We start from the raw sequence: 15,486 nt of genomic DNA, 5'->3' as shown, positions 1-15,486 counted from the left end.
GTTCGTCTGAGGTCACTTCCGGTTTATTAGGGGTCATTTCCGGTCTAAAAAGGTCACTTCCGGTACATTTGGGGTCACTTCCGGTTTGATTTGGGGTCACTTCCGGTTTACCTGAGGTCACTTCCGGTCTATTTGGGGTCACTTTCGGTTTGATTTTGGGCACTTCCGGTTCATTCTGGGTTCATTGGTGGCACTTCAGGGTCATCCAAGATGGCCGCCACACTGGAATTGGGGGTCAAGGGTTGAATTGTGTAAGCATAGTGGAAGTGGGGGTGAATGGGAGTGAATGTGGGAAGAATAAGGTGAATTAAGTGAATAAATTTGGAATGGGTTGAATCGGTTGAAAAATGTAGAAATGAGAAGGGAAAAAGGAATTGGGTGTGAATTTCAAAATAAAAGATGTGAAGTTTTTGGTAAGTGGGAAGTTGTGGAATAGGTAGAAAAATGATGAACAGTTGAAAGTTGGAATGGGTTGAATCGGTTGAAAAATGTAGAAATGAGAAGGGAAAAAGGAATTGGGTGGGAATTTCAAAATAAAAGATGTGAAGTTTTTGGGACGTGGGAAGTTGTGGAATAGGTAGAAAAATGATGAACAGTTGAAAGTTGGAATGGGTTGAATCGGTTGAAAAATGTAGAAATGAGAAGAATCGGTTGAAAAATGTAGAAATGAGAAGGGAAAAAGGAATTGGGTGTGAATTTCAAAATAAAAGATGTGAAGTTTTTGGTAAGTGGGAAGTTGTGGAATAGGTAGAAAAATGATGAACAGTTGAAAGTTGGAATGGGTTGAATCGGTTGAAAAATGTAGAAATGAGAAGGGAAAAAGGAATTGGGTGGGAATTTCAAAATAAAAGATGTTAAGTTTTTGGGACGTGGGAAGTTGTGGAATAGGTAGAAAAATGATGAACAGTTGAAAGTTGGAATGGGTTGAATCGGTTGAAAAATGTAGAAATGAGAAGGAGAAAAGGAAATATTGGAGAATTGGGTGTGAATTTCAAAATAAAAGATGTGAAGTTTTTGGTAAGTGGGAAGTTGTGGAATAGGTAGAAAAATGATGAACAGTTGAAAGTTGGAATGGGTTGAATCGGTTGAAAAATGTAGAAATGAGAAGGGAAAAGGAATTGGGTGTGAATTTCAAAATAAAAGATGTGAAGCTTTTGGTAAGTGGGAAGTTGTGGAATCGGTAGAAAAATGATGAACAGTTGAAAGTTGGAATGGGTTGAATCGGTTGAAAAATGTAGAAATGAGAAGGGAAAAGGAAATTGGGTGTGAATTTCAAAATAAAAGATGTGAAGTTTTTGGTAAGTGGAAAGTTGTGGAATAGGTAGAAAAATGATGAACAGTTGAAAGTTGGAATGGGTTGAATCGGTTGAAAAATGTAGAAATGAGAAGGGAAAAGGAATTGGGTGTGAATTTCAAAATAAAAGATGTGAAGCTTTTGGTAAGTGGGAAGTTGTGGAATAGGTAGAAAAATGATGAACAGTTGAAAGTTGGAATGGGTTGAATCGGTTGAAAAATGTAGAAATTAGAGTAGAAAAATGAAATTTTAGAGAATTTTGGTTGAATTTCAAAATAAAAGATGTGAAGTTTTTGGTAAGTGGGACGTTGTGGAATAGGTAGGCAAAAGATGAACAGTTGAAAGTTGGAACGAGTTGAATCGGTTGAAAAATGTAGAAGTTAGAGGTGAAAAACGAAATTTTGTGAAAATTTGTCGGAATTTTGAACGTGAAAACGAGAAATTTTCGAATTTGGGAATTTTGGGAATGTTGAGAATCCTTCCGAATGTGATTAGAATGTGCTGAATGATGTGAATTTCAAATTGGAACGACGTAAATGTGAAATGTCGAATGTGCCATTAAGAATGAATGGGGAAAAATTTGTCGGAATTTTGGGAATTTTGCGGAATCGGAAAATTTTCGGAACGAGAAAAATATAAGCGCTCATGTCGTGAATATTTGGAATACGTGAAAAGTGGAATGGAGTGAATCGGATGAATTATGTGGAAGATGAAACGTGTCAAAAAAGTGTGGAGAATAAAATAGAAGAATAATAATAATAATAATAATAATAATAGAGAATGGTGTAGAATAACATATGTGTGAAGGCCTTCGCCTTCACACAATAATAATAATAATAAAGTAAATGGAGTAGAATAACATATGTGTGAAGGCCATCGCCTTCACACAACTAGAATTGCAATTTCGGAAGAAATTGCGTGTGAAGGCGAAGGCAGATGTTAAGTTACAAACGTTAAGCGTTAAAAATGATGAGCGGGAAGAATACAAAGGGAAAATAGATAATTGTGAAATAAATGGGAAAATGTTACAAATACATGTTACAAAAAGGTACAAATGATAAGCGTTAAAAATGAAACGTTACAAATGTTACAAAAAAGGTACAAATGATAAGCGTTGAAAATGATAAGGGGGAAGAATAAAGAGTAAAATAATTTATGACTCCCAATGTGGGAATCGAACCCACTACAGGAAACTGGCTCGGGTTGACATTTCCATTGTGTTTCCGACTGAGCTAATGAGGATCCTTCCTTCTTGCTGGTTGAATTTGGTTAATGTAATGAATGTGTTTGTTGAATGCGAATGCGTAATCAAAGTGGTGGAAATTGCTTAATGTAATGAATGTTGGATGCGAATGACAAAAGTTACAAATGATAACCGTTGAAAATGATAACCGGGAAGGATAAAGAGTAAAATAAATAATGACGCCCAATGTGGGAATCGAACTGACGCGGGTTTTGATACCACTCGGGAATGATGCTCGTGTACTGGAATCACTTGTGTTCCCCACGAGCTAATTGAGTCCCTTACTATGTCGTGGTTGCAATTGGTTAATGTAATGAATGTGTTTGTTGAATGCGAATACGTAATCAAAGTGGTGGAAATTGCTTAATGTAATGAATGTTGAATGCGAATGTTAGTTACAAATGATAAGCGTTGAAAATGATAAGCGGGAAGAATAAAGAGTAAAATAATTAATGACGCCCAATGTGGGAATCGAACCCACTACAGGAAACTGGCTCGGGTTGACATTGCCATTAACAATGAATGGGGAAATAAAAGGCACAAATTTGCTAATTACTTAAAAACGGTAAATGTTATGAACGCGACAAATACTGGCAAGCGTGCCATGAATTTTTGGAACGTGTGAAAGGTTGAACGAGGTGAATCGGTTGAAGCATGTGGGAGTAGTTAGATGTCAAAAAAGTGGGAGGAATAAGTTGTTTAATAATAAAGTACAATATCAATGTGTGAAGGCCTTCGCCTTCACACAATAATAATAATAAAGTAAATGGAGTAGAATAACATATGTGTGAAGGCCTTCGCCTTCACACAATAATAATAATAAAGTAAATGGAGTAGAATAACATATGTGTGAAGGCCTTCGCCTTCACACAACTAGAATTGCAATTTCGGAAGAAATTGCGTGTGAAGGCGAAGGCAGATGTTAAGTTACAAACGTTAAGCGTTAAAAATGATGAGCGGGAAGAATACAAAGGGAAAATAGATAATTGTGAAATAAATGGGAAAATGTTACAAATACATGTTACAAAAAGGTACAAATGATAAGCGTTAAAAATGAAACGTTACAAATGTTACAAAAAAGGTACAAATGATAAGGGGGAAGAATAAAGAGTAAAATAATTTATGACGCCCAAAGTGGGAATCGAACCCACTACAGGAAACTGGCGCAGGTTGACATTGCCATTGTGTTTCCAACTGAGCTAATCAGGTTCCTACCTCAGAACCTGTTGAATTTGGTTAATGTAATGAATGTGTTTGTTGAATGCGAATGCGTAATCAAAGTGGTGGAAATTGCTTAATGTAATGAATGTTGAATGCGAATGACAAAAGTTACAAATGATAACCGTTGAAAATGATAACCGGGAAGGATAAAGAGTAAAATAAATAATGACGCCCAATGTGGGAATCGAACTGACGCGGGTTTTGATACCACTCGGGAATGATGCTCGTGTACTGGAATCACTTGTGTTTCCCACGAGCTAATTGAGTCCCTTACTATGTCGTGGTTGCAATTGGTTAATGTAATGAATGTGTTTGTTGAATGCGAATACGTAATCAAAGTGGTGGAAATTGCTTAATGTAATGAATGTTGAATGCGAATGTTAGTTACAAATGATAAGCGTTGAAAATGATAAGCGGGAAGAATAAAGAGTAAAATAATTAATGACGCCCAATGTGGGAATCGAACCCACTACAGGAAACTGGCTCGGGTTGACATTGCCATTAAGAATGAATGGGGAAATAAAAGGCACAAATTTGCTAATTACTTAAAAACGGTAAATGTTATGAACGCGAAAAATACTGGCAAGCGTGCCATGAATTTTTGGAACGTGTGAAAGGTTGAACGAGGTGAATCGGTTGAAGCATGTGGGAGTAGTTAGATGTCAAAAAAGTGGGAGGAATAAGTTGTTTAATAATAAAGTACAATATCAATGTGTGAAGGCCTTCGCCTTCACACAACTAGAATTTTGCAATTTCTGGAGAAATTGCGTGTGAAGGCGAAATGTATGAATAACTTTTTCGGGGAATGCTGCCGAACGATGTTGAAACGTGTTGAATTACTTGAGAAATGTAGAATATTTGGAGAATTTGTGGTGAATTTCAAAATTGAAAGTTTGGAATATTTGGTAAGTGGGAAGTTGTGGAATAGGTAGGCAAAAGATGAACAGTTGAAAGTTGGAATGGGTTGAAAAATGTAGAAATTAGAGTAAAAAAACGAAATTTTGGAGAATTTGGTTGAATTTCAAATTTCGAATTTTTGGTAAGTGGGAAGTTGTGGAATAGGTAGGCAAAAGATGTACAGTTGAAAGTTGGAACGGGTTGAATCAGTTAAAAAATGTAGAAGTTAGAGCAAATGTTGAATCCCCATAGAGAATGAATGGGAAAATAAAAAAAGCAATTGCGCCAAAATCTTTCTAAATTTGGAACAAAACAAAAAAAACGGCCTCAGGAGGTTCACTTTTGGGGTAAAAATGTTGAAACGGGTTAAATCGGACAAAAAACGAAGACGTTAGCGCAAATGTAGCTATTTGGGGCACTTAGTGTTGAAATAAGGTCACTTCCGGCTTGATTCGGGTCATTTCCGGTCTAATTTGGGTCACTTCCGGTTTATTTGGGACACTTCCGATTTAATATAGGTCACTTCTGGTTTAGCTGAGGTCACTTCCGGTTTATTTGGGGTCACTTCCGGTCTAAAAAAGGTCACTTCCGGTTCATTTGGGGTCACTTCCGGTTTGATTTGGGGTCACTTCCGGTTTACCAGAGGTCACTTCCGGTCTATTTGGGGTCACTTCCGGTCTATTTGGGGTCACTTCCGGTTTATTTGGGTCACTTCCGGTTTAATTTGGGTCACTTCCGGTTCGTCTGAGGTCACTTCCGGTTTATTAGGGGTCATTTCCGGTCTAAAAAGGTCACTTCCGGTACATTTGGGGTCACTTCCGGTTTGATTTGGGGTCACTTCCGGTTTACCTGAGGTCACTTCCGGTCTATTTGGGGTCACTTTCGGTTTGATTTGGGGCACTTCCGTTTCATTCTGGGTTCATTGGTGGCACTTCAGGGTCATCCAAGATGGCCGCCACACTGGAATTGGGGGTCAAGGGTTGAATTGTGTAAGCATAGTGGAAGTGGGGGTGAATGGGAGTGAATGTGGGAAGCATAGTGGAAGTGGGGGTGAATGGGAGTGAATGTGGGAAGCATAAGGTGAATAAGGGGAATAAATGTGGAATGGGTTGAATCGGTCGAAAAATGTAGAAATTAGAGTAGAAAAACGAAATTTTAGAGAATTTTGGTTGAATTTCAAATTTGAGAATTTGGAATTTTTGGTAAGTGGGAAGTTGTGGAATAGGTAGGCAAAAGATGAACAGTTGAAAGTTGGAATGGGTTGAATCGGTTGAAAAATGTAGAAAGTAGAGTGGAATAACGGAATTTTAGAGAATTTTGGTTGAATTTCAAATTTGAAAATTTGGAATTTTTGGTAAGTGGGAAGTTGTGGAATAGGTAGGCAAAAAATGAACAGTTGAAAGTTGGAATGGGTTGAATCGGTTGAAAAATGTAGAAGTTAGAGGTGAAAAACGAAATTTTGTGAAATGTCGAATGTGCCATTAAGAATGGATGGGGAAAAATTTGTCGGAATTTTGGGAATTTTGCGGAATCGGAAAATTTTCGGAATGAGAAAAATACAAGCCACCCTTTCCTGAATATTTGGAATACGTGAAAAGTGGAATGGAGTGAATCGGATGAATTTTGTGAAAGAAGAAGCGGGACAGAAAAGTGAGGAGAATAAAATAGAAGAATAATAATAATAATAATAACTAGAATTTTGCAATTTCTGGAGAAATTGCGTGTGAAGGCGAAATGTATGAATAACTTTTTCGGGGAATGCTGCCGAACGATGTTGAAACGTGTTGAATTACTTGAGAAATGTAGAATATTTGGAGAATTTGTGGTGAATTTCAAATTTGAAAGTTTGGAATTTTTGGTAAGTGGGAAGTTGTGGAATAGGTAGGCAAAAGATGAACAGTTGAAAGTTGGAATGGGTTGAATCGGTTGAAAAATGTAGAAATTAGAGTAGAAAAACGAAATTTTGGAGAATTTGGTTGAATTTCGAATTTGGAATTTTTGGTAAGTGGGAAGTTGTGGAATAGGTAGGCAAAAGATGTACAGTTGAAAGTTGGAACGAGTTGAGTCAGTTAAAAAATGTAGAAGTTAGAGCAAATGTTGAACCCCCATAGAGAATGAATGGGAAAATAAAAAAAAGCAATTGCGCCAAAATCTTTCTAAATTTGGAACAAAACCAAAAAAAACGGCCTCAGGAGGTTCACTTTTGGGGTAAAACTGTTGAAACGGGTTAAATCGGACAGAAAACGAAGACGTTAGCGCAAATGTAGCTATTTGGGGCACTTAGTGTTGAAATAAGGTCACTTCCGGCTTGATTCGGGTCATTTCCGGTCTTATTAGGGTCACTTCCGGTTTATTTGGGTCACTTCCGGTTTAAAAAAGGTCACTTCCGGTTTAGCTGAGGTCACTTCCGGTTTATTAGGGGTCATTTCCGGTCTAAAAAGGTCACTTCCGGTACATTTGGGGTCACTTCCGGTTTGATTTGGGGTCACTTCCGGTTTACCTGAGGTCACTTCCGGTCTTTTTGGGGTCACTTCCGGTCTATTTGGGGTCACTTCCGGTTTATTTGGGTCACTTCCGGTTTAAAACAGGTCACTTCCGGTTTAGCTGAGGTCACTTCCGGTTTATTTGGGGTCATTTCCGGGCTAAAAAGGTCACTTCCGGTTCATTTTGGGTCACTTCCGGTTTGATTTGGGGTCACTTCCGGTTTACCTGAGGTCACTTCCGGTCTTTTTGGGGTCACTTCCGGTCTATTTGGGGTCACTTCCGGTTTATTTGGGTCACTTCCGGTTTAATTTGGGTCACTTCCGGTTCGTCTGAGGTCACTTCCGGTTTATTCGGGGTCATTTCCGGTCTAGAAAGGTCACTTCCGGTACATTTGGGGTCACTTCCGGTTTGATTTGGGGTCACTTCCGGTTTACCTGAGGTCACTTCCGGTCTATTTGGGGTCACTTTCGGTTTGATTTGGGGCACTTCCGGTTCATTTTGGGTTCATTGGGGGCACTTGAGGGTCAATCCAAGATGGCCGCCACACTGGAATTGGGGGTCAAGGGTTGAATGTGTAAGCGTAGTGGAAGTGGGGGTGAATGGGAGTGAATGTGGGAAGCATAAGGTGAATGCATTTGGAATGGGTTGAATCGGTCGAAAAATGTAGAAATTAGAGTAGAAAAACAAAATTGTAGAGAATTTTGGTTGAATTTCAAATTTGAGAATTTGGAATTTTTGGTAAGTGGGAAGTTGTGGAATAGGTAGGCAAAAGATGAACAGTTGAAAGTTGGAACGGGTTGAATCGGTTGAAAAATGTAGAAATTAGAGTGGAATAACAGAATTTGAGAGAATTTTGGTTGAATTTCAAATTTGAAAATTTGGAATTTTTGGTAAGTGGGAAGTTGTGGAATAGGTAGGCAAAAGATGAACAGTTGAAAGTTGGAATGGGTTGAATCGGTTGAAAAATGTAGAAGTTAGAGGTGAAAAACGAAATTTTGTGAAATGTCGAATGTGCCATTAAGAATGGATGGGGAAAAATTTGTCGGAATTTTGGGAATTTTGCGGAATCGGAAAATTTTCGGAATGAGAAAAATACAAGCCACCCTTTCCTGAATATTTGGAATACGTGAAAAGTGGAATGGAGTGAATCGGATGAATTATGTGAAAGATGAAACGGGACAAAAAAGTGAGGAGAATAAAATAGAAGAATAATAATAATAACTAGAATTTTGCAATTTCTGGAGAAATTGCGTGTGAAGGCGAAATGTATGAATAACTTTTTCGGGGAATGCTGCCGAACGATGTTGAAACGTGTTGAATTACTTGAGAAATGTAGAATATTTGGAGAATTTGTGGTGAATTTCAAAATTGAAAGTTTGGAATATTTGGTAAGTGGGAAGTTGTGGAATAGGTAGGCAAAAGATGAACAGTTGAAAGTTGGAATGGGTTGAATCGGTTGAAAAATGTAGAAATTCGAGTAGAAAAACGAAATTTTGGAGAATTTGGTTGAATTTCGAATTTGGAATTTTTGGTAAGTGGGAAGTTGTGGAATAGGTAGGCAAAAGATGTACAGTTGAAAGTTGGAACGGGTTGAATCAGTTAAAAAATGTAGAAGTTAGAGCAAATGTTGAATCCCCATAGAGAATGAATGGGAAAATAAAAAAAGCAATTGCGCCAAAATCTTTCTAAATTTGGAAAAAAAAACAAAAAACGGCCTCAAGAGGTTCACTTTTGGGGTAAAAATGTTGAAACGGGTTAAATCGGACAAAAAACGAAAAAGTTAGCGCAATTGTAGCTATTTGGGGCACTTAGTGTTGAAATAAGGTCACTTCTGGGTTGATTCGGGTCATTTCCGGTCTAATGTGGGTCACTTCCGGTTTATTTGGGTCACTTCCGGTTTAAAACAGGTCACTTCCGGTTTAGCTGAGGTCACTTCCGGTTTATTTGGGGTCATTTCCGGTCTAAAATGGTCACTTCCGGTTCATTTGGGGTCACTTCCGGTTTGATTTGGGGTCACTTCCGGTTTACCTGAGGTCACTTCCGGTCTATTTGGGGTCACTTTCGGTTTGATTTGGGCCACTTCCGGTTCATTTTGGGTTCATTGGGGGCACTAGAGGGTCAATCCAAGATGGCCGCCACACTGGAATTGGGGGTCAAGGGTTGAATGTGTAAGCGTAGTGGAAGTGGGGGTGAATGGGAGTGAATGTGGGAAGCATAAGGTGAATGCATTTGGAATGGGTTGAATCGGTCGAAAAATGTAGAAATTACAGTAGAAAAACGAAATTTTAGAGAATTTTGGTTGAATTTCAAATTTGAGAATTTGGAATTTTTGGTAAGTGGGAAGTTGTGTAGGCAAAAGATGAACAGTTGAAAGTTGGAACGGGTTGAATCGGTTGAAAAATGTAGAAATTAGAGTGGAATAACGGAATTTGAGAGAATTTTGGTTGAATTTCAAATTTGAAAATTTGGAATTTTTGGTAAGTGGGAAGTTGTGGAATAGGTAGGCAAAAGATGAACAGTTGAAAGTTGGAATGGGTTGAATCGGTTGAAAAATGTAGAAGTTAGAGGTGAAAAACCAAATTTTGTGAAATGTCGAATGTGCCATTAAGAATGGATGGGGAAAAATTTGTCGGAATTTTGGGAATTTTGCGGAATCGGAAAATTTTCGGAATGAGAAAAATACAAGCCACCCTTTCCTGAATATTTGGAATACGTGAAAAGTGGAATGGAGTGAATCGGATGAATTTTGTGAAAGAAGAAGCGGGACAAAAAAGTGAGGAGAATAAAATATAATAATAATAATAATAAAGTGAAAAAAGTAGAATAACATATGTGTGAAGGCCTTCGCCTTCACACAACTAGAATTTTGCAATTTCTGGAGAAATTGCGTGTGAAGGCGAAATGTATGAATAACTTTTTCGGGGAATGCTGCCGAACGATGTTGAAACGTGTTGAATTACTTGAGAAATGTAGAATATTTGGAGAATTTGTGGTGAATTTCAAATTTGAAAGTTTGGAATTTTTGGTAAGTGGGAAGTTGTGGAATAGGTAGGCAAAAGATGAACAGTTGAAAGTTGGAATGGGTTGAATCGGTTGAAAAATGTAGAAATTAGAGTAGAAAAACGAAATTTTGGAGAATTTGGTTGAATTTCGAATTTGGAATTTTTGGTAAGTGGGAAGTTGTGGAATAGGTAGGCAAAAGATGTACAGTTGAAAGTTGGAACGAGTTGAATCAGTTAAAAAATGTAGAAGTTAGAGCAAATGTTGAATCCCCATAGAGAATGAATGGGAAAATAAAAAAAAGCAATTGCGCCAAAATCTTTCTAAATTTGGAACAAAAAAAAAAAACGGCCTCAGGAGGTTCACTTTTGGGGTAAAAATGTCGAAACGGGTTAAATCAGACAAAAAACGAAAAAGTTAGCGCAAATGTAGCTATTTGGGCCACTCAGTGTTGAAATAAGGTCACTTCCGGTTTGATTCGGGTCACTTCCGGTCTAGTTTGGGTCACTTCCGGTTTATTTGGGTCACTTCCGGTTTAAAACAGGTCACTTCCGGTTTAGCTGAGGTCACTTCCGGTTTATTTGGGGTCATTTCCGGTCTAAATAGGTCACTTCCGGTTCATTTGGGGTCACTTCCGGTTTGATTTGGGGTCACTTCCGGTTTACCAGAGGTCACTTCCGGTCTATTTGGGGTCACTTCCGGTTTATTTGGGTCACTTCCGGTTTAATTTGGGTCACTTCCGGTTTAATTTGGGTCACTTCCGGTTCGTCTGAGGTCACTTCCGGTTTATTAGGGGTCATTTCCGGTCTAAAATGGTCACTTCCGGTACATTTGGGGTCACTTCCGGTTTGATTTGGGGTCACTTCCGGTTTACCTGAGGTCACCTCCGGTCTATTTGGGGTCACTTTCGGTTTGATTTGGGGCACTTCCGGTTCATTCTGGGTTCATTGGTGGCACTTCAGGGTCATCCAAGATGGCCGCCACACTGGAATTGGGGGTCAAGGGTTGAATTGTGTAAGCATAGTGGAAGTGGGGGTGAATGGGAGTGAATGTGGGAAGCATAGTGGAAGTGGGGGTGAATGGGAGTGAATGTGGTAAGCATAAGGTGAATAAGGGGAATAAATGTGGAACGGGTTGAATCGGTCGAAAAATGTAGAAATTAGAGTAGAAAAACGAAATTTTAGAGAATTTTGGTTGAATTTCAAATTTGAGAATTTGGAATTTTTGGTAAGTGGGAAGTTGTGGAATAGGTAGGCAAAAGATGAACAGTTGAAAGTTGGAACGGGTTGAATCGGTTGAAAAATGTAGAAATTAGAGTGGAACAACGGAATTTGAGAGAATTTTGGTTGAATTTCAAATTTGAAAATTTGGAACTTTTGGTAAGTGGGAAGTTGTGGAATAGGTAGGCAAAAGATGAACAGTTGAAAGTTGGAACGGGTTGAATCGGTTGAAAAATGTAGAAATTAGAGTGGAATAACGGAATTTGAGAGAATTTCGGTTGAATTTCAAATTTGAAAATTTGGAATTTTTGGTAAGTGGGAAGTTGTGGAATAGGTAGGCAAAAGATGAACAGTTGAAAGTTGGAATGGGTTGAATCGGTTGAAAAATGTAGAAGTTAGAGGTGAAAAACGAAATTTTGTGAAATGTCGAATGTGCCATTAAGAATGGATGGGGAAAAATTTGTCGGAATTTTGGGAATTTTGCGGAATCGGAAAATTTTCGGAATGAGAAAAATACAAGCACCCCTTTCCTGAATATTTGGAATACGTGAAAAGTGGAATGGAGTGAATCGGATGAATTATGTGAAAGATGAAACGGGACAAAAAAGTGAGGAGAATAAAATAGAAGAATAATAATAACTAGAATTTTGCAATTTCTGGAGAAATTGCGTGTGAAGGCGAAATGTATGAATAACTTTTTCGGGGAATGCTGCCGAACGATGTTGAAACGTGTTGAATTACTTGAGAAATGTAGAATATTTGGAGAATTTGTGGTGAATTTCAAAATTGAAAGTTTGGAATATTTGGTAAGTGGGAAGTTGTGGAATAGGTAGGCAAAAGATGAACAGTTGAAAGTTGGAATGGGTTGAGTCGGTAGAAAAATGTAGAAGTTAGAGTAGAAAAAAGAAATTTTGGAGAATTTGGTTGAATTTTAAATTTGGAATTGTTGGTAAGTGGGAAGTTGTGGAATAGGTAGGCAAAAGATGAACAGTTGAAAGTTGGAACGGGTTGAATCACTTAAAAAATGTAGAAGTTAGAGCAAATGTTGAATCCCCATAGAGAATGAATGGGAAAATAAAAAAAAGCAATTGCGCCAAAATCTTTCTAAATTTGGAACAAAACCAAAAAAAACGGCCTCAGGAGGTTCACTTTTGGGGTAAAAATGTTGAAACGGGTTAAATCGGACAAAAAACGAAGACGTTAGCGCAAATGTAGCTATTTGGGGCACTTAGTGTTGAAATAAGGTCACTTCCGGCTTGATTCGGGTCATTTCCGGTCTAATTTGGGTCACTTCTGGTTTATTTGGGACACTTCCGGTTTAATACAGGTCACTTCCGGTTTAGCTGAGGTCACTTCCGGTTTATTTGGGGTCACTTCCGGTCTAAAAAGGTCACTTCCGGTTCATTTGGGGTCACTTCCGGTTTGATTTGGGGTCACTTCCGGTTTACCAGAGGTCACTTCCGGTCTATTTGGGGTCACTTCCGGTTTATTTGGGTCACTTCCGGTTTAATTTGGGTCACTTCCGGTTCGTCTGAGGTCACTTCCGGTTTATTAGGGGTCATTTCCGGTCTAAAAAGGTCACTTCCGGAACATTTGGGGTCACTTCCGGTTTGATTTGGGGTCACTTCCGGTTTACCTGAGCTCACTTCCGGTCTATTTGGGGTCACTTCCGGTTTATTTGGGGTCACTTCCGGTTTATTTGGGTCACTTCCGGTTCGTCTGAGGTCACTTCCGGTTTATTAGGGGTCATTTCCGGTCTAAAAAGGTCACTTCCGGTACATTTGGGGTCACTTCCGGTTTGATTTGGGGTCACTTCCGGTTTACCTGAGGTCACTTCCGGTCTATTTGGGGTCACTTTCGGTTTGATTTGGGGCACTTCCGGTTCATTCTGGGTTCATTGGGGGCACTTCAGGGTCATCCAAGATGGCCGCCACACTGGAATTGGGGGTCAAGGGTTGAATTGTGTAAGCATAGTGGAAGTGGGGGTGAATGGGAGTGAATGTGGGAAGCATAGTGGAAGTGGGGGTGAATGGGAGTGAATGTGGGAAGCATAAGGTGAATAAGGGGAATAAATGTGGAATGGGTTGAATCGGTCGAAAAATGTAGAAGTTAGAGGTGAAAAACGAAATTTTGTGAAATGTCGAATGTGCCATTAAGAATGGATGGGGAAAAATTTGTCGGAATTTTGGGAATTTTGCGGAATCGGAAAATTTTCGGAATGAGAAAAATACAAGCCACCCTTTCCTGAATATTTGGAATATGTGAAAAGTGGAATGGAGTGAATCGGATGAATTATGTGAAAGATGAAACGGGACAAAAAAGTGAGGAGAATAAAATAGAATAATAATAATAATAATAATAATAATAATAAAGTAAATGGAGTAGAATAACATATGTGTGAAGGCCTTCGCCTTCACACAATAATAATAAAGTAAATGGAGTAGAATAACATATGTGTGAAGGCCTTCGCCTTCACACAATAATAATAATAATAAAGTAAATGGAGTAGAATAACATATGTGTGAAGGCCATCGCCTTCACACAATAATAATAAAGTGAATGGAGTAGAATAACATATGTGTGAAGGCCTTCGCCTTCACACAATAATAAAGTGAAAAAAGTAGAATAACATATGTGTGAAGGCCTTCGCCTTCACACAATAACAGCCATGTTTTTATCAGCCACACAGTCGTATGAGCTCTGATGTGAGTCATAAAAAATAATAATGTGGTTTTGTTTGCACACAAAAAATAAATATCTGCAAGTTACGGAAGAGGATTAGGGCCAGTGAAGAAAAAAAAACAGTTTTTAATGGCACCGTGAGTGTGTGTGGGGGGGGGCTGAACAAATCCTAACTTTTCTGCATTTGGCCGCGTCCCCCCGCCTTTCCTCTTCATTTTACCACGTTCGAAGTCCATTATCGTCACTTGCACCGCTCGCTAGGGATGGGCGGATCAATACCAAAATATCGATATATCGATCCAGACTGCTCATTTTTAGTATCGATCTCCCTAGCTAAAATACCGATACTTACAATTATTTAATTATATTTTTCCTCATTTTTTTCTGCTCCAATTTGACGACTTGCACTCATGCTAGCACTACTTTTCCTTCCGCCTGCTGCACCGGCATGTCCTGCTCTGCTCCCGCCCCCTTTTCTCACAAGCCAAGCCCTCCTCCTCCGGCTCCCGTTCCAATCCAAACACAAACAAGCATGGCCACGGCGACGGCCCAGTCCGAACGTAAGAGAAGTCTGGTTTGGAGGTATTATATTTTAGTTAATAACAACGAGGCAAGATGTGAAATATGTCACAAAACGATTAAATATTGTGGCAACACCACAAACCTAACAAAACATTTAAGTAAAATTCACCCCACGGTTCATGAAGAGCTGCAGTTGAAACGTGCCGCAGACACTAAGGCAGCGACGGAAAACCCTGCAGCCACACCGAGGCTAAGGTACCAAAGTACCTTAGAAGCAGCGTTTCAGAAAGGCAAGACATATCCAGGTATCATGTGCTAACCAAAAATCGTAAGCATTTGTGGTTGATGTGCTATTTGAAGCAATAATTACTGCGCTTTAGTCAGTCATTTGAAAATAAAGTTTTCCCCTTTTCAATTTGTGGTCGAACGCCATACATTTTATTTGTAACTCCACTTCCTATAAACAACACTAAAGTATTACAATATTAAATGTAAGTATCCAGTGGCTTTACAAATTGATAGTTTTGCTGCTCATGACGATTAAGCCCTGCATCTCTGTTGGTACCATGTCTCTTTTTACAATATACTAAAAGACAAAACTTTTTCACAACAACAGAGAGAGAGAGAAAAAAAAGTAAAGAACAGCTCCTTTTAATCAAAGTTGTACTATTAATATGCATCTTCCATTAATGTTTTTCTAAAAAGGTTAATAATTCATGTACACTTCCGGTATCATATCGGATCAATATCGGGTATTTTGGGGCAGGAAATACTTGGTATCTGATCGAATCCAAAATCATTGGTATCGCCCATCTCTACCGCTCGCTAGCTACAGCAGACGGCACCTGACATAGTAACACACCCCTTCCTTCTCACGCGCTCTGTGTGGTTGATACGGACTGTGGGGGCGGGTGTTAATTGAT

General features: G+C 38.9%; 1 protein-coding gene across 1 annotated transcript in view; it reads right to left on the bottom strand.

Moving 5' to 3' along the window:
* The window catches only part of dok6 (docking protein 6), a 65,194-nt gene that overhangs the window by 37,036 nt on the left and 12,672 nt on the right, over positions 1 to 15,486 (bottom strand). The gene's annotated exons all lie outside the window — the stretch shown is intronic.

The sequence above is a fragment of the Syngnathus typhle genome, linkage group LG19 (assembly GCF_033458585.1).
Source record: "Syngnathus typhle isolate RoL2023-S1 ecotype Sweden linkage group LG19, RoL_Styp_1.0, whole genome shotgun sequence".
Classification (NCBI taxonomy): domain Eukaryota; kingdom Metazoa; phylum Chordata; class Actinopteri; order Syngnathiformes; family Syngnathidae; genus Syngnathus; species Syngnathus typhle.
This window is presented reverse-complemented; position numbering and strand designations above follow the sequence as displayed.